The sequence below is a fragment of the Dipodomys spectabilis genome, unplaced genomic scaffold (assembly GCF_019054845.1).
Source record: "Dipodomys spectabilis isolate Male_0828 unplaced genomic scaffold, ASM1905484v1 ptg000318l, whole genome shotgun sequence".
In the NCBI taxonomy this organism is placed as follows: Eukaryota; Metazoa; Chordata; class Mammalia; order Rodentia; family Heteromyidae; genus Dipodomys; species Dipodomys spectabilis.
In genome coordinates this window covers 600726-619621 of record NW_024870995.1, presented here as the reverse complement: position 1 = coordinate 619621, position 18896 = coordinate 600726, and the positions used below count along the sequence as shown (strand labels likewise).

At 48.8% G+C, this 18896-nt stretch overlaps 1 protein-coding gene across 1 annotated transcript in view; it reads right to left on the bottom strand.

The window, feature by feature from the left end:
• Ankrd11 (ankyrin repeat domain 11) overlaps nt 1–18470 on the bottom strand; it is a 144273-nt gene extending 125803 nt beyond the window's left edge. Inside the window, exon 1 of the mRNA XM_042702221.1 lies at nt 18455–18470. The gene's annotated coding sequence lies outside the window, so the exon portion shown is untranslated. The remainder of the gene's footprint in view (nt 1–18454) is intronic.
• Nucleotides 18471–18896: the final 426 nt, after the last annotated feature.

Here is an 18896-nt window from a genome sequence, read left to right as displayed (position 1 = left end):
ACAGAACTCACTAAGCTCGGAAATACACAGGGACCTGGTTAGAAGCCTATTTCATGAGCACCTAACACAGGAAACAGTGTAAGGCAACATCTTGAAGAAGAAGTTATCTTTGCTCTCACCTTGGTCTTGAGTGTGAAAAGACCTACTTTCCTTGCTAAATTTTTATCTCAGAAAGCCATGGGAAGTATCAAACACAAAGTATTTCTCCAGTATTTTTACTATTAAAATGCCAAACGAAAATAGACATATACTCATTACACTATGTTGAAATGCACCATACAACTTGTGGGAGGAATGGGAGGGAAAAACTTGGAGAGAACAAAGGGGTGACATTGTCCAAAAAGAAATGTACCAGACTTTTTTTTTTGGTCGGCCGTGGGGCCTGAACCCTGGGCCTGGATGCTGTCCCTCAGCTCTTCAGCTCAAGGCTAGTACTCTAGCGCTTGAGCTACAGAGCCATTTCCAGCTTTTTTTTTCTTCTGTTTTTTATGTGGTGCATGCAAGGCAAGCACTTTACCACTGAGCCACCTTCCCAGCCCCTGACTTTAACTTTTTTTAAATTACCTTTAAGTAGATGTACAAAGAAGTCCCCTCGTACAAACAGTATATGAGTACAAGGTGTCTGACCACACGGTCACCCACCGCTCCGAACCCACCCCTTCTCTCACTTTTTCTTTTCCCGACTTTTGTAACTATATAACTCCTTTGTTAAACAGAGGATTACTGACACATACTTCAACATGGATGAAACTCAAAAACACTGTAAGTGGAAGCAGCCTTATGAAAAGAACATTGAGGCACATAGAGTCTACATTTCACAGAACAGTGGTCACCTGGGAATGGGAAGCAAGGGTAAGGAGCTATAATTTCCTGAGTACAGTTTCTGGTGGACCAAAGGTTCTGGAAGGAGTGGTGATGGTCACAGAACATTATGAATACTGAATGACACTGAATTAAACACTTAAAAAATGGCAAAAGGTAACAGGGCACCAGTGGCTCACAGGTGTAATCTTAGCTACTCAGGAGGGTGAGATCTAAGAATTACAATTCAAAGCTAGCCTGAGCAGAAAAAGTCCATGACACTTGTACCCTCAATAAACTACTCAGAAAAAGCCAGAAGTGACGCTGTGGATCAAGTGGTAGAGCGCTAGGCTAGAGCACAAAGAGGCTCAAGGACAGCGCCCAGGCCGAGTTCAAGCCCCAGGACTGGCAAAAAAAAAAAAAAAAAGGTGGGGGGGGGAGAGAAGCTAGGCATGGTGGTACCTACCTGTAATTCCAGCACTAGAAGTCTGAAGCAGAGGATCCCGAGTTTATAGCTAGCCTAGTCTATGCAGCAAGGAGAAAAGACTTAAGCCAGGTGTGGTCAAGAATTTGAAAGGCCAAGGCAAGAAGACTGTGAATCTGAATTTAGCCTAAGCTATAAAGCAAAAATCCTATTCCAAGCCGCTTCCACTCAAAAAATAGAACATGGTCAGAGGGCAAGGATGTAGCTTAGTGGTAATGTGGTTGCCTAGCATGAGAAAGGTCCTGGATTCAGTCCCTTTGCACTACCCCCCCCCCCCAAAAAAAAGTGGTTTAAGATGGTCATTTGTTGGGTGCTGATGGCTTACCCTTGCAATTCTAGCTACACGGGAGGCTGAGATCTGGAAGACTGAGGTTTGAAGCCAGCACAGCCAGAAAAGTCTGCAAGACTCCATCTCCAATTAACCAACAAAATAGACTAGATAGAGGTGGCTCAAGTGGCAGAGCACTAGCTATGAGTAAGAAAGCTGAGCACAAGCTCAAGGCCATGAGCTCAAGCCCTGGTGTCAGCACCAAAGGGGAAAAAGCTGAGCACAAGTGGCTCACAACTGTTCTCCTAGGCACTCAGGAAGCTAAGACCTAAGGATCATGGTTTGAAGCCAGCTCAGACCATAAACTACTCAGAAAAAGCAGAAGTGATATTGTGGCTCAAGTGGTAGAGTGCTAACCCTGAACAAAAAGAAGCTCAGGGACAGCACCCTTGCCCAGAATTCAAGCACCAGGATGAGAAGAAAAAAAATCAACAATTAAAAAAACAAGGTATCTTTAACAGGAAGAAAAGGTCATGTATAAATCAAGGTCAACCTCCAACTCTAGGGGCTCTAGTTCTATACTAATGAAAAGATCACCATTTTTGGCTAGTCTCCTCCCATCTCCCCACTTTGCCACAGGTCTAGTGTACGTGTAAGATGCTCAGGTATGAGCAGGACATACGACTTGTCTGAAAAGACAGCTGCCTTTCTTCTTCAGCACACCTTTCTAACCTAACGGGTGTCAGAGCTTTGGGAAAATGATGGGACAGTAGAGCTAGGTCATCATCATTCTCTGTCTCCAAGCTAATTTGTTTTGCCTCTTCAAGTTAGATTTGGGGGGCTGGGAAGGTGGCTCAGTGGTAGAGTGCATGTCTTGCATGCATGAAGCCCTGGGTTCGATTCCTCAGCACCACATAAGCGAAAAGAAAAAAGCCAGAAGTGGCCCTGTGGCTCAAGGGGTAGAGCACACTAGCCTTGAGCTGAAGAGCTGAGGGACAGCGCCCAGGCCCAGAGTTCAGGCCCCAAAACCAGACCCCCTCCCACCCCCCCAAAAAAAAATCTTGGTAATTGGATGAACATGTCAAGTACCAGTTAAGATCACAGAAGAAGCCAGGAGCCATTGGCTCACACCTGTCCATCCTAGATACTTGGGAGGCTGAGATCTGGGGATCGAGGTTCAAAGCCAGCCCGGGCAGGAAAGTCCGTGAAACTCTAATCTCCAATAAACCACCAAAAACCGGAAGTGGCGCTGTAGCTCAAGTGGTAGAGCACTAGCCTTGAGCTGAAGAGCTGAGGGACAGCGCCCAAGGCCAGAGTTCAGGCCCCAGGACCAGACCCAAAAAAAAAAAAGGTTAGATTTGGAAGTTGGAGAGCTGAAGGGCGGGAGGAAACCCAGGGGTATGTGCTTGTTACACATATGCTCTACCACTTGGGCCACAACCCCCAAGCCCCGTTTTCCTTTATTTCTCAGGCAGGGTCTCTTTGCCTGGGACTAGGTTCAGAATAGTTCTACCTACAGGCACCGCTGGGACTACAGGCACTTGTCACCACAGCCAGCTTATTGAGATGGGGGGAGGGGGAGGCCTCCAAATTCTGTCCAGGACTGCCTCAAACCAAAATCCTCCTGACCTCTTCCTCCTGAGTTGTTGGGATTTACAGATGTGACCCACTGCACTAAGCTCTCCAAATTTTCAAAGCACTAGTGATAAACACCTCTCAATATGATTGGTTTCATAGGAAAATGGTTACAGTAAGATGATGCTGGATATATCACATAAGATTGACAACTTCTTAAGTTAGATCTATTTTTTTTTTTTTTTGGTTTGTTATCTTTCATTATGTCTTAAAAAAGAAAAGCAAAAGCTAAGTACTAGTGGCTCACGCCTTTACTCCTAGCAACTAAGGAGGCTGAGATCTGAGAATAGAGATTCGAAGCCAGCCACAAAAGGAAAGTCCCTGAGATTCTTATCTCCAATTAACCACCAAAAAACTGTAAGTGGAGCTGTGGCACAAGTGGTAGAACACTAGCCTTGAGAGAAAAACTCAAAGACAGCGCCCAAGACCTGAATTCAAGCCCCAGGACCAACAGGATAAAAATAAAATGAAGGGAAGTGGCGCTGTAGCTCACGTGTAGAGCGCTCGCCTTGAGCTGAAGAGCTGAGGGACAGCGTTCAGCCCCAGAGTTCAAGCCCCACGACCGACAAAAAAAAAACAAAAAAAACTAAATACATAAAAATAAAATGAAGTGCCGGGAGCCAGTAGCTCACACCTGTAATCCTAGCTACTCAGGAGGCTGAGATCTGAGGATCCCGGTTCAAAGCCAGCCAGGACAGGATAGTCCGGAAGTGGTGTTGTGGCTCAAGTGGTAGAGCGCTTGCCTTGAGCTGAAGAGCTGAGGGACAGCACCCAAGCCCAGAGTTCAAGCCCCACGGCCAACAATAAATTAATTAATTAAATAAAATGAAGTATCTCACTTAGGAAACACTTTTAAGAAAACTAAGGGCTATTTAAAGCAGCCTGGCAAACCACTTCCCTAGATTAATCAGCACTTGGTGCTTACTTATAAATTCTGTTGGTAGACCAGCTGCCAGTGGCTCACTTCTGTACTCCTTGCTACTCAGGAGGCTGTGTTCTGAGGATAAAGGCTTAAAGACAGCCTGACATCTGTGAGACTATCTCCAATTAACCGGGAACACACACACACACACAAGCGCGCATACACACGCACACAGACACGCACGCACGCACGCACAACACTGGATTAGAGATGTGGCTCAAGTCCAAGAGCACCAGACATGAGCAAAAAAGCCAATGGAGAGCAACTGAGTTCAAGCTCCAGTTATCTGCGTTTAAAAGAAAAAAAAAAGGGCAAAAGCTTGCATATAGTCTACCCACAGAAAGCAAGGCTAGGTAGGCACTCTCCTACTTGCACCATGCCAATGCCGCCAATCCTTTTGTTTGTATTTGTTTTACAGCCATGGTCTCGCCAACTTTGCACCAATGAGCCTCAATCTCACAATCCTCCTGCCTCCCTATGCCAAGCGAGTGAGAGCTTGAGGCCCTCAGTGCAATCACTAGGAAGGGAGACTTACATTTACCTCCTTTCCTACCAGGGGCTAAGTTCCTAGCTGACCTTGGCTTTGTATCTTCATTATAGGGGAGGGAAGCCCAACTTCAGACAATAGCACTGTAATGCCCACGTAATCATTACCATTTCTCATTTTCATTGGACCTATCTACAAACTGCCAGACCATTTCCTGAGGACAGCAGCCAGCCTGGGCATGAAAGTCTATGAGACTCTCATCTCCAATTAACCATCAAAATAAGCTCAAAGTGGAGCTGTGGCTCAAGTGGTAAAACATCAGCCTTGAGCAAAAAAAGGTAAGGGACAGTGCCCAGGTCCTGAGTTTAAACCCAACTACTGGGACCAAGAAAATTAACTTGGGGGTGAGGGAGAGGGAAAATGGGAGAAAAATGAGAATTGAGGTGACAAGTTCCACAAGAAATGTACTCACTGACAGGCACTGGTGGCTCACGCCTGTCATCCTAGCTACTCTGGAGGCTGAGATCTGAGGATCGTGGGTCAAAGCCAGCCCAGGCAGGGAAGTCCCTGCCTATGAGACTCATGTCCAATAAAGCACCAGAAAACCAGAAGTGGTGCTGTGGCTCACATGATAGAGCACTAGTAATGAGCTGGAGGGCTCAGAGGCAGTGCCCAGGGCCAGAGTTCAAGCCCCTCGACAGAAAGGAAAAAAAAAAAAAAAATGTAAGCTGGGCACGTAATCCTAGATATTCACGAGGCTGAGATCTGAGGATCACAGTTCAAAGCAAGCCTGGGCAGGAAAGTCCATGAGACTCTTATCTCCAATAAACCACCAGAAAACCGGAAGTGGCACTGTGGCTCAAGTGGTAGAGCACTCGCCTTGAGTTGAAGAGCAGCTGAGGGACAGTGCCCAGGCCCAAAGTTCAGGCCCCACGAGTGAAAGGGAAAAAAAATAAAATGTACTCACTACTCATGTAACTGCAACCCCCCTGTACGTCACCATGACAATAAAGTTTAAGTAATTTTTTAAAAAATTAACTTCATTCTAACTGAAAAAATACCAATACTGCTCTCACACCATACAGCAGATGACATTTGGAAAAGTAGTCAGTTATATAGGGCTTTACAATTGTGCCAAGTGTGTGAACAGTTACAAAGACATAAAAAACATAGGTTGGGCTGGGTGTGGTGAACACATCTGTAATCCTAGCTACTCAGGAGGTATAGATCAGGATGAGTAAGATGCCAAACAACTTAGGTGCCAAAAAAAAAAAAAAATTAGCAAGTCACATCTCAATAGTACACCTCCGGAATTCCATCTTCAAGGCAAAGGCAGAAAGGTTCAAGGCCAAGGCAAAAAATATTAAACCAAAGCAAAAAATGGCTGGAGTTATGGCTCAATTGTCAGCCACTCCAGTGGTACAGGCCTTGAGTTCATACCCTAGTATGGAGGGGGGGGGGGGGGGGGGGGAGAGGCCGGGGAATGGATAACATTACATAATATTCTTCAAAACTCTTTGATTGCCAGTGGATCTCAGCTATAATCCTAACTACTCAGGAGACTGAGATCTGAGAAGTGTGGTTTGATACCAGCCCTGTAGGAAAGTCCCTAAGACTCACATCTCCAATTAACCACCAGAAAATTCTAAGTGGCTAAAAGTGGTAGAACACTAGCCTTGAGTGAAAAACCTCAGGATAGAGCCCAGGGCCTGAGTTCAAGCACCACAACCTACAAAACAAACAAACAAACAAAAAACACCTTAGATCAACCAAGCACTGGTTATTGACTGGTGGCTCACACCTGTAATCCTAGCTACCCAGGAGGCTGAGATCTAAGGATCTCAGTTCGAAGCCTGCCCAGCAGGAAAAGTCCCTGAGACTCCTATCTGCAATTAATTACCAAAAAGCTGGAGGTTGAGCTATAGTTCAAGTGGTAGAGTACATCATCTTTTACCCAGGGCCAATGTATCTAGCAGCTCAGGATGCTATTACGGACAAAAAAAGCAATGATACATGCTAAGTACTGCATCAGGTTTTCTCACTAACCTTCTAAAATCTCACTCTGCCATTAGTTACCTAAATAAATTTTAAAAGATTAATGTTTCAACATAGCCTTCTTTAAAAAGCCAGTTATCTTCAAGGGCAGCGATGGGAGGGAGGGAGGGAATGAGAGGGAAAGAGGGAACAGGAAACACTAAGCAAAAGGAAAGAAATGTACATACAACCCAATGTGGAAGAGATAGCTGTATTGTCAAACCTCATAGAATTCACAAACCTTGTAGACCACGATAATGACAATTTGCCTCATGAAGGTTAGAATGTGTTTGTGACTTTAAGTATCACTATCTCATAATACTCTGAAATCTGTGAAATTTAATCACAATAAAAAAAATTTTTAAAAGCCAGGGCTGGGAAGGTGGCTCAGTGGTAGAGTGCTTGCCTCCCATGCATGAGGCCCTGGGTTTGATTCCTCAGCACCACATAAGCAGAAAAAAAAGGAAGTGGTGCTGTGGCTCAAGTGGTAGAGCGCTAGCCTTGAGCTGAGGGACAGCAACCAGTCTCAGAAGGATTTTGATGACTCTGAGGACAGCCTGGGCTGTATATGTATCAAGACTCTGCCTCAAAATCATAGGTCCTGAGTTAAGCCCCCAATTAGGGGGCTTAGATAATTCTCTCATCTATCAGTCAGTCACCTGACAGATGAATACCCAAGTTTAGCAGAATCAGGTGTAAGAGCACTGCCAAAGAAAAATAAAATTGGGCTGGACACTGGTGGTTTATGCCTGTAATCCTAACTACTCAGGAGGCTGAGATCTAAAGAATATGGTTAGAAGCCAGCCAAGGATGAAAAGTACCCTTGACATATGACCATACAAGCTGATGCTAAGCAAAATGACACAAGGTTTTTTATCTTTATCGCTGTTGTTTTTAATGTACTATGTGATTTTTCTCTTTTTTTTTGGGTCAGTTGTGGGGCCTGAACTCTGGGTCTGGGCACTGTCCCTCACCTCTTCACCTCAAGGCTAGCGCTCTACCACTTGAGCCACAGTGCCACTTCTGGCTTTTTCTGTTTATGTGGTGCTGAGGAATCGAACCCAGAGCCTCACTCATACAAGACAAACACTCTAACACTGAGCCACCTTCACAGCCCCTTTTTATTTCTTTTGTATGTTCTTCCCCCATGGTATAACCCCTGTTTTCACTATACTTGAATCCTGTGCCCTGCATCTTGTATATACATTTTTCTAGCTTGGGGAGGGGAAGGGAAATAACAAAATGCTGAAACAAGGATACAGATTGACCCATAGTAACAATGAGATGTACAAGACACTATGTTGAAAATGAACTTTACAACCTGGGGGGGGGGGGGGGGGAAGTAAAGAGGGAAGGGATGGTAGAGGGAAAAAAAGGAGGGGATAACAATGCTTGACAGGAAATGTACTTATTACCTTACTCATTTAACTATAACCCCTCTGTATAGTGTCTATACAATAAAAAATTTTATTTAAAAAAAAGTACCCTTGAGATTCATCTCCAATTAACCACCAGAAAACCAGAAGTAGAACTGTGTCTCAAAGTGTAGCGTGCTAGTCTTGAGCAAAACAGCTCAGAGATAGCACTGAGGCCCTGAATTCAAGCCCATTACTGAGAAAAATAAAGTTGGCATGTAAATCTCACTAAAGCTACATCTTCTTAAATTAACTAAGCTATTGGGGAAATCACATGCCACTTTTATTTTTTACATGCCACTTTTCTAAGTTTCATACTAAAAGAAAAAAGGTACAACTCAAGATAATTCTCTCAGGCTGGGAATGTAGCTTAGTGGTAGAGTGCTTGCCTAGCATGCATGATACCCTGGGTTTGATTCCTCAGTAGTAGGTAAACAGAAAAAGCCAGAAGTGATGCTGTGGCCCAAGTGGTAGAGTGCTATCCTTGAGCAAAAGCAGCTCAGGGTCAGCACTCAGGCCCTGAGTTCAGAACTGGCAAAAGATAATTCTCTCATGTTATTTGGGGAAAAATACTTCCTTTAAGAAAATGTTAAGCTAGATACCAATGGCTCATGCTTCTAACCTTACCTACAGGGGAGAATCAATTTGAGAGAATAACCGTTCAAGGCCAATCCGGGCAGAAAAGTTTTAGAGACCCCCTTTTTCTCAAGACAGAGAATGGGGGTGCCCACCTGCTATCTAACTAAGAAGGGAAGGTAAAATACTAGAAGCAAGACCCTAAATAACCAGCAAACCAGCCCAAGAGGTAAGACTACCTGTGTAGGCAAGCATGAGGCTGAGGCCGAACTCCAGTATACACAAAAAAGAAAATGCTTAGTACTAGTATATTTAATAAACTCACAACCTAAGAACTAAAATTTCAGAAGTCAAGGTAACAAAAATATAAGTAGGGGTTGGGAAGGTGGCTCAGGGGTAGAGTGCTTGCCTTGCATGCATGAGGCCCTGGGTTGGATTCCTCACCACTATACACACAGAAAAATCGGGAAGTGGCGCTGTGGCTCAAGTGGTAGAGCACTAATCTTGAACTGAAGATCTGAGGGACAGCGCCCAGGCCCAGAGTTCAGGCCCCACAACCGACAAAAGAAAAAATGTGTGTGTGATTTAAATAAATTCAAACAAAACAATTGTAGCAAAGAAATTCACAAAGTTTAAAACCTACTTGAAATTAGACTCAACCTTGGTGTTATGGAATAGTAATGCTAACAATGCAAGTTGTCAGCACATTTTCAGACTCCTCTCTGTTGGAATTTCTTCTTGTAATCATCCAAAAAGGGCATATCCTTTCATTATCCAGATATCTTAGTAACAATAATTTTCAAAAGTTAATTCTTTCAAAAGTGTTGCTGAGGGCTTTTTGGTCTTTTAGTTTTATTTCCTGTTCTACAGGATGTCAAACCGCATTTAGAAACATGGTGAAGGGGGCTAAGGAGCGCAGCTCAGTGGTAAGCCTGTGTTTGCATGCACTAGGCCCAGTTGATCCTCAGCATCAAAAACAAGTAAATAGTGTGATAAGACATACAGCTCAATGGAAGAGCACGTGCCGAGCATATCCACGGCACTAGGGTCCATCTCCAGCACCTCAAAAAGGGGTAGGAGCCAGGAGTCGGTGGCTCACGCCTGTGATCCTAGCTACTCAGGAGGCTGAGATCTGAGGATCACGGTTCAAAGCCAGCCCAGGCAGGAAAGTCCATGAGACTCATCTCCAATAAACCACCAGAAAACCGGAAGTGGCGGTGTGACTCAAGCAGTAGAGCGCTCACCTTGAGCTTGAAGAACACAGGGACAGCAACCAAGCCCAGAGTTCAAGCCCCACAACCGACAAGGCTAAATTTTTTTTTTGAGGGGGGGTGAGAGGGCAGGGAGCGGTGTGGAGTAAAAGGAGTGCTGTATATAGAACAGGAGGGCCTCAAACTCAAAATCTATCTGCCTCAGCCACCCAAGCGCAGCCTACAATGCTCCTTTTTTTTTGTTTTCGTTTTTTAAGTTTTATCAAAGGGCTTATTATAGTATAACAGGTTAAAAGAAGAGAAACAAACATATACTAGTAGAGAGAGGGGAGTGGAAGAGAAAGAAATATTTCTTGTTCCCCAAGCAGGAAATAGAAGTTAAAGACTCCAAGGCTCAGTTTCTTAAGAGTAATAAGGTTCTTGTGTGAGGTAAGTTTAAAGACATGTCATAATAAGGCTCTCTAACTAATCACTCAAGGGCCAACAGAGCTGTGGCTCCAGTGCTAGAGTACTAGCCTTGCTCAAAAAAGCTCAGAAACAGGGCTGGGAAAATGGCTCAGTGGTAGAGTGCTTGCCTTGTATGTATGAGGCCCTGGGTTCGAGCACCCAGGCCCTGAGCCCCAAGCCTACCATACACATGCGTGCACGCACACACACTCAAATTAAATTTCAATTCTATCTTGACACAGCATCACTTGCCGGGGAGGCAGCGCTAGGAATCAACCTTAGGACCTTGCACATGGTAGACAAGATCTACCTAAAATGACCTGCCCACCACCAATTGCATTTTTTTAGTTAAGCAAGTAATGAGCAAATTTTTATCAATCTTTATTATTTTTTTGGGGGGGGGGCCCTCCGGTCATGGGGCCTGGGCGCTGTCCCTTAGCTCTTCAGCTCAAGGCTAGTGCTCTACCACTTGAGCCACAGCACCACTTCCGGCATTTTTCTTTTTGCTTATGTGGTGCTAAGGAATCGAACCCAGGGCCTCTGGCATGCAAGGCAAGCGCTCTACCACTGAGCCACCTCCCAGCCCATTTTTATCAATCTTACTTAACCCTGACAGGAAAAAATTATCTAAGTAGTCAAAAATGTTTTGTGTTGAGGAAAAAGCCAACATTTGCAAATAATGAACAGGTGCACATATTTGCTTTAAAAGTGGGGGAAAAGAGTGCCTGCAGATTTCCAGGACAATAAATAATTCACTACACAAATTCCAGGGTAGAACTGTAAATCCTGCCCTCCAGCCGGATCAGGCATGCCCCTCCCTATCAGCCTAGGCCCCAGCCTAAGTCTCAGAAGAGGGGAAGGGATGTAGGCACCAAAGAGGCTTCTATCACCCACAGGATCTTCAGCTCTTGAAAAAGTGTTAGCCATACTGACAGGTTTGTGTTCACACTAAAAACTCACCTAACTTCTTAGTACAGAACCAGCTTTATTAATTTTTTTTACAGCCTCCTAAAAGTAGCCAGGAATACAAGTATGAGCCACTGGCACTCAACTTCAGAAACAGCCTTAGGCGTGATTCTTAGGTGTAGACTGTCGAAATGTTACCAACTACAATTAATTCCCCACTCCTCTAAGTCACCAAGATAGGACATATAAACCCAAACCATTGTTATCAAAACCAAGAAAAAGTCTCTACCTCCCAAATAAAATTATTTTTTTCCCCAAAATCAGCCTTCTATGTTTTCTGTGCCAGTACTGGGGCTTGAACTCAGGGCCTTGAACTAAACTCACTAAGCTTTTACACTCAAGACTGGTCTCTTCCACTTGAGTCATACTTCCACTGACAGCTTTTTAATGGTTAGTTGGAGATAAAAGTCTCTGGGATTTGTGTGCCCAAGTGGCTTCCAACCTCCATTCTCAGATCTCAGCCTCTTAAGTAGCAAGAATTACAGGTGTGAATCACCAGTGCCCAGCAAAATCAATGTTTTTGTGTTGTTGTTTTATTTTGTCAGTCTTGGGGCTTGAACTCAGGGCCTAGGCGCTGTCCCTGAGCTGCTTTGCTCAAGGATAGCACTCTATCATGTGAGCCACAGCACCAGTTCTGGCTTTTTCTGTTTATGTGGTACTGAGGAATCGAACCCAGGGCTTCATGCATGCAAGGCAAGCACTCTACCACTAAGCTATATTCCCAGCCCAAAAATCAATGGGGTTTTTTTTGTTGGTTTTCTTTTTGGGTCTGGTCGTGGGTGCTGAACTCTGGGCCTGGGCGCTGTCCCTCAGCTCTTCAGCTCAAGGCGAGCACTCTACCACTTGAGCCACAGCACCACTTCCAGCTTTTTTCTTTTTGCTTATGTGGTGCTGAGGAATCGAACCCAGGGCCTCAGGCATGCAAGGCAAGTGTTCTACCAGTGAGCCACCTTCCCAGCCCCCAAAAATCAATGTTTTAACTGGGCATGTTAGTACATACTTATAATTCCAATTCTCAGGAGGCAAAAAAATTAATCTAAAATTCAAAGTCAGCCTGGGATACCTTGAGATACTGTCTTAAAAAAAAAAAAAGAGCCGGCACTGGTGGCTCATGCCTGTAATCCTAGCTACTCAGGAGGCTGAGATCTGAGGATCGCGGTTCAAAGCCAGCCCAGGCAGGAAAGTCCATAAGACTCTGATCTCCAATTAACCACCAGAAAACCAGAAGCGGCGCTGTGGCTCAAGTGGTAGAGCTCTAGCCTTGAGCTGAAGAGCTGAGGGATAGCGCCCAAGCCCTGCAACAAAAGAAAAAGAGAAAGAGAGAAAGAGAGAAAGAGAGAAAGGAAGGAAGGAAGGAAGGAAGGAAGGAAGGAAGGAAGGAAGGAAGGAAGGAAGGAAGGAAGGAAGGAGGAGGGGGGAGGGCGGGCGGGCAGGCAGGCAGGCAGGCCAACCTACATGGGAAAGCAGTAACACATAACTCCATTTTTGTGTATCTGCCTTCCAAAAGAGCTCCCACACACACTACATTCTAAATCTTTCAAGAGATTTGCCATTAGCCTGGTAAGCCACTGCTCTCGTTTCCTTTGAACAGAAAGTGCTCAGAACAGAGGTGAAGCAACATTCCCCACGAGCGACTGGAAGCACAGACCACTCTACCAAGCAGCCCTTCCACACGGGAGCTTTGCAGGCAGGGTGGGGGATCCCAGGAGGAACTGCTTCTGGCCTTTTCCTTCAGGCTGAAGGCAACAATTCTACTACAACAGCTCAAAACATTTTTTTTCCCACCAAAGTAACCTTCCCTTATATTATTCTTCCCTTTCATTATTTCTTTTATCTTCTGTTCTGCCCCAATTTCTGGAAGTCAGGTCCCACACCTTTATCTCAACTACAAAGACAAATTTGCAATGAAAATAATTTTTTTTTAAAAAGCTAAAATGCAGATAGTAGAACTACTAGCCTATTAAATGTCAATTTGTGATTTTAAATTTCCCCCTTACAATTATTCAAATACTTCCATATACAGGCTTTAAGACATTCATCAAGTTGTTGTGTCTTTTTTGGGGGGGAAGGGAGGTTGTGTTTTGGCACTTGCTGGGCTTGAACTCAAGAGCCTGGGCACTGTTCCTGAGCTTTCACTCTACCACTTTGATCCACAGCTCCACTTCCTGTTTTTGAGTTTCTTGAGGACTTTTCTGCCCAAGCTGGCTTTGAAGCACAACCCTCAGATTTTAGCCTCCTGAGTAGGGAAGATTATAGGTGTGAGCCACCAGCTCCTGGCCAATAGGTTATTTCTTGAGCCTCTTCTCTAAGATGACCAAGAGACCATCTCAACATCTCTTAATGTTCAGCCCTTCTCATCAGTGGGGAGGAGTGACAGGAAAGAGATAGTACACTAAATCTATCACTACATACTTGGTCAAATTTATTTGTGTTAAGCTTTACATGCGTAAAACCTAGGTGAGACAAGGGGACACTTTCCATGGGAGTGGTGACTGAAGCTCAGGAAGATAAGGCTCAAAATGAAAAAGTGGTGCACATCTACAATTAGAGATACTCAGGAGGCCAAGATCTATCTGAGAATCGAGGTTTGAAGCCAGCTGGGACAGACAAATCCTTGAGATTCTTCATCAACAATAACCAGGGCTGGGAATGTGGCTCAGTGGTAGAGTGCTTGCCTTGCATGCCTGAGGCCCTGGGTTTGATTACTCAGCACCACATAAGCAAAAAGAAAAAAGCTGGAGGTGGCGTTGTGGCTCAAGTGGTAGAGTGCTAGCCTTGAGCTGAAGAGCTGAGGGACAGAGCCCAGGCCCAGAGTTCAGGCCCCACAACTGACCAAAGAATACAAACAAAAAAAGCACCAGCAACCCCCCTCCCCACCCACCCAGGAAGCCAAGAACGTGAGGCCCTGAGTTTAAGGCCTAGTACCAGCACACACATCCACACCCACTCAAAAGAAAACACCTAAAAAGAAGCTGGACACCAGTGGCTCGTGCCTGTAAATCCTAGCTACTCAGGAGGCTGAGATCTGAGGAATGTGATTTGAAGCAGGTTTGAAGTGTGCCCAGGAGATACTTATCTCCAATTAACCACCAAAAAGCCAGAAGTGGAAGTGTGGCTTTTTTTTTTTTTTTGCTAGCCTTGAGCAAAAAGCTAAGGGATAGCATAGCACCCAGACCCTGAGTGCAAGCTCCAGGACCAGCACAAAAAAATGTTTAAAAAAAAAAGTAAATAACATTTGCAGTTCTGCACATACACAAAACACAGGTCCAAAGGTGAACTACAAAGGAAAATTTTTAAACATGAAGCCGGGCACCAGGGGCTCATGCCTGTAATCCCAGCTACTCAGGAGGCTGAGCTCTAAGAATCATGATTCAAAGCCAGCCCAGGCAGGAAAGTCCATGAGACTCTGACCTCCAATTAACCAACAGAAAACCAAAAGTGGCACTGTGGCTCAAGTGGTAGAGCCGTCACCTGGAGCTGAAGAGCTGAGGGACAGCGCCCAGTCCCAGAGTTCAATCCCCACAACTGACCAAAAAAAATTGAACAGAAAGAATACCAAGAATAAGGCCCATCAAACAAAAGTCATTTAATAATTTTTTAAAAATCTAGAAATTAATGAATTAGTCATTAAAGTGGATCACTTCCAAGTCTAAGAGTTCTTCTACCTATTATCCAACTGCTAGAGTTCCAGAACTGAGGAGTGATGCTCTAGCTTTAAGAGAAAACTGCGAAAGCTGAACTGCACAGAAATTCCATTTGAATTTCAAATTAGGAAAAAGCATACTGAAAACATTTTAAGACAATAACTTCTGGTTATTTGCGTTCATTCAGTTTTTGCTTAAAGTTGTCACATGGGCTACAGGAAATGGCCAGAGCACTGATTAAACAGCAATACTAAACTGCCACAGCATGAGGTCAGACAAGTAACACATCGTCATTTTCACCTATTAACTAATAAACATCTTGCTATTAAGAGAAGCTCATCTTGGCCTTTTGAAGGATGAAGGAACTGATACAGGGTAATAGATCAAAACATTTATTTTGGCAACAAATGCAGATTATTCTTTGAACCAGCATTTACTGATGCTCTCTAATTATGTTATTTAATTGATGATGGGCTTACTGCCAATATGCAAAATAATCCTTTCACATCTGATGAACATACCTTTACTATGTCAAATCTACTTAAGTATCGAAGGCACACAAAGTTTCTTGAATAATACCCTCTATACAAATAGTATACTTTCTGAACGCTATTTGTAGAAGTTCTTGTCACTGTATCAACACTTAATTATAGCTAACATGACAGCCACTAGTCATGAGCAGCCCATCTGGTTTAGTGAGATGAAAGGTTTGCTGGAACAGCATGATTAACATGGCTGGTCTGGAGCGAGCAAAGCAAGTTCAAAAGCTGACAGAAAGCTAGACCTCTAAAAAAGGAATGCAAGACTAGGTGACACTTTAGAGAACTTCTGGTGAGTTGTTTTGTATATTTTACAACCGTTAAAAAAATAAACTCTTAAAGTCTCAAGTATGGATCAACTTGAGCAGTATTTTTCAAAGAACTCAAGAGACATTGTACAAAGAGAGAAATGTCATAGCAACTTGGCCTTTGTTCCCTCCCATCCCATCCATTCAGGATATCCAGCCTACCCCATGAGATCCTGTTCTTAAGTGTGAAACTGCAGAACAACAGCTGAGTGGACCATGCGGGAGGAGGCCCAGCTCTACGGAGATGCAATTCAAGGGTCACAAAGTTAAGCAAGGTATTTTCCTGTTTTAACTACAGCTGCAAAATAGCATCAGAACACTCGTGCAGTCACCCACAGAAAACTCTAGCTCTGCAGGGCAGCCCAATGCTTCATTAGAGAAAACGGGGTCCCAAAGGCACCCAGCAACAGTCTCGGGTCTCTGATGAAGAACTATCCAAGTTATGCCACTGACGGGGGTTTGCACAAACCAAAAATAGCAACTGTTACAATGGCACTTTTTCCACACACAGTATCTATCACCTTAGTGGTTTTGCTGAGTAAGTCTGGTCCTCCCAGAGGACCAAAAGATTCTCAGTGTTGAAGCCGAACAACTGTGTACTTTTACTCGACTGACAGGAGCGAACCGCTGCGGGCAAGGCTCACCAAAGTCTGTGATCACGACCCGCACCGAACACTGACTCCGCGCGTGCTGCGCCCCAGCGCGGGGCATCTCCAGGCACTCCCGGGTCTTCCGCAGCCCCGGACGGCGGTCCTCCCAACCGAGCACCAGGAAAAGAGCAGGCCGGCAGAGACAGACAGACTCCTCCCCCAACCAGACACCGAACTGAGCAGCATCTCTCCGCGAGGGACGATCCATGTGGCAGGGCCAACCCTGCACGCGCGCGCGCTCACACTCACTCACACTCACACGCAGCTACCGCCCTGCCAGGGGATGATGAAATGAGGAACGGAAATTAACATTTCAGGCCGCGTCTCACATTGTTCCTGGAGGCCAAGGGCCGCCGCCGCCTTCCGCGCCCCCGCCCCGCCCCCCGCCGCCCCCGCGCGGCCGCGCTCCGCGGCGCCCCGCCGCCCGGGCCCGGCCCGCCCGCCCCCTCCGGCTCGGCTCGCAGCCCAAGGGCCGCCTGCTCCCATTTCAAAACACGATAATAATAGGGACGCCGGGAATAACAACTACCACCGGCGCGGCCCGGCGCCCCTCCCGGGGGTCAGAGGTCGGCGCCCGCGCCCCCCCCCCCTGCACACACCCCGGCCCCGACCCCCGCGCCCCTCGGGCTCCGCCGCGGGCACCCCCGGCTGTCCCGGCGGCCAGGTGCCCCTCGGACTCAGGTCCTCATTGCCGGCGGCCAGGCCCGCCCGGACCCCGGGGCCCCCACCACCCCGCGAGCCCCCACACCCCGGGTCCCCATGCCCCCGCGAGCCCCCACACCCCGGGTCCCCCATGCCCCCGCGAGCCCCCACACCCCGAGTTCCCATGCCCCCGCGAGCCCCCCACACCCCGTGTCCCCATGCCCCCGCGAGCCCCCCACATCCCGAGTCCCCATGCCCCGCGAGCCCCCACACCCCGAGTCCCCATGCCCCCGCGAACCCCCACACCCCGGGTCCCCATGCCCCCGCGAGCCCCCACACCCCGGGTCCCCATGCCCCCGCGAGCCCCCACACCCCGAGTTCCCATGCCCCGCGGGTCCCCCACACCCCGAGTCCCCATGCCCCCGCGAGCCCCCCACACCCCGGGGCCCCCACCACCCCGCGAGCCCCCCACACCCCGAGTCCCCATGCCCCGCGAGCCCCCCACACCCCGAGTCCCCATGCCCCGCGGGTCCCCCACACCCGGGTCCCCATAACCCCGCGAGCCCCCACACCCCGGGGCCCCCACCGCCCCAGCGAGCCCCCCACACCCCGAGTTCCCATGCCCCAGCGAGCCCCCCACACCCCGGGGCCCCCACCGCCCCAGGAGCCCCCCCACACCCCGAGTCCCCATGCCCCGCGAGCCCCCCACACCCCGAGTCCCCATGCCCCGCGAGCCCCCACACCCCGAGTCCCCATGCCCCGCGAGCCCCCCACACCCCGAGTCCCCATGCCCCGCGAGCCCCCCACACCCCGAGTCCCCATGCCCCGCGAGCCCCACACACCCCGGGTCCCCATGCCCCGCGGGTCCCCCACACCCCGGGTCCCCATGCCCCCGCGAGCCCCCACACCCCGGGGCCCCCACCGCCCCAGCGAGCCCCCCACACCCCGTGTCCCCATGCCCCGCGAGCCCCCCACACCCCGAGTCCCCATGCCCCGCGAGCCCCCACACCCGGGTCCCCCAGACCCCTGGGACCCCATTGCCCCGCGAGGCCCCCCCCATCCCTGGGCCCCCAGTGCCCCCAATGCCTCCAGGAGGCCCCCAGACCCAGGGAGCCCCCATTGCCCCCGCGAGGCTCCTCCAGATCCCGGGAGCCCCCCCGACCCCGGGAGCCCCCACCGCCCCGCGAGGGCCCCCAGCACTTCCCCAGGGTGCTGCGGCTCCCAGGGCCGCCGGAGTCCGCGCTCGGCCCCGAGGCGGAGCCCAGGCCCCCTCCGCGGCCCCGAGCCCTCGCCGCGGCCCTGAGCCCCGGCCGGCCCCGAGGCCCTCCCGCGAGCGTCGCCGGTGGAAGCGGCCTACAGGCCGTAAGGCCCTGGGAACGCCCGACGCCAGCCCCGACACCGCCCCCGGCCCCCGGCGCCTCTCACCGGACTGCGGAGACTGCGCGGCGCGGCGGCGGCTCGGCGGCGGGACGCGGGCGCTGCCCATGCAGCCCGCGGCCGCGTTTCCCGGGCCGCGCGGCCCGGGCGGGAAGGCAGCAGCGGCGGCGCGGGCTCTCGGCTGCGGCGAGTGCGGGGCCGGCGGGAGGCGAGCCCGCCCACGGCGCACTTAAGCTCGCGCGGGGCCGCGGCGCTCGCGCGGGCTTCACTGCGAAGGCGTCTGGCCGCGGGCTCGGCGGCGTCGCCTCCCGGGCTGAGGCCCTCGGTCCATGGCGCTCCGTCGCGGGCGGCCTCTGGTTCCAGGACCCAGCGGCGGCTGCGGCGGGCGCCGGCCGCATGAGACGCTGCCACCCATTGGCTCTCCGTATCCGCCACGGCCATTGGCCCGCCCCGCCGAGCGGCGGGGGCCAAATACGTCACGGTGGCGGGG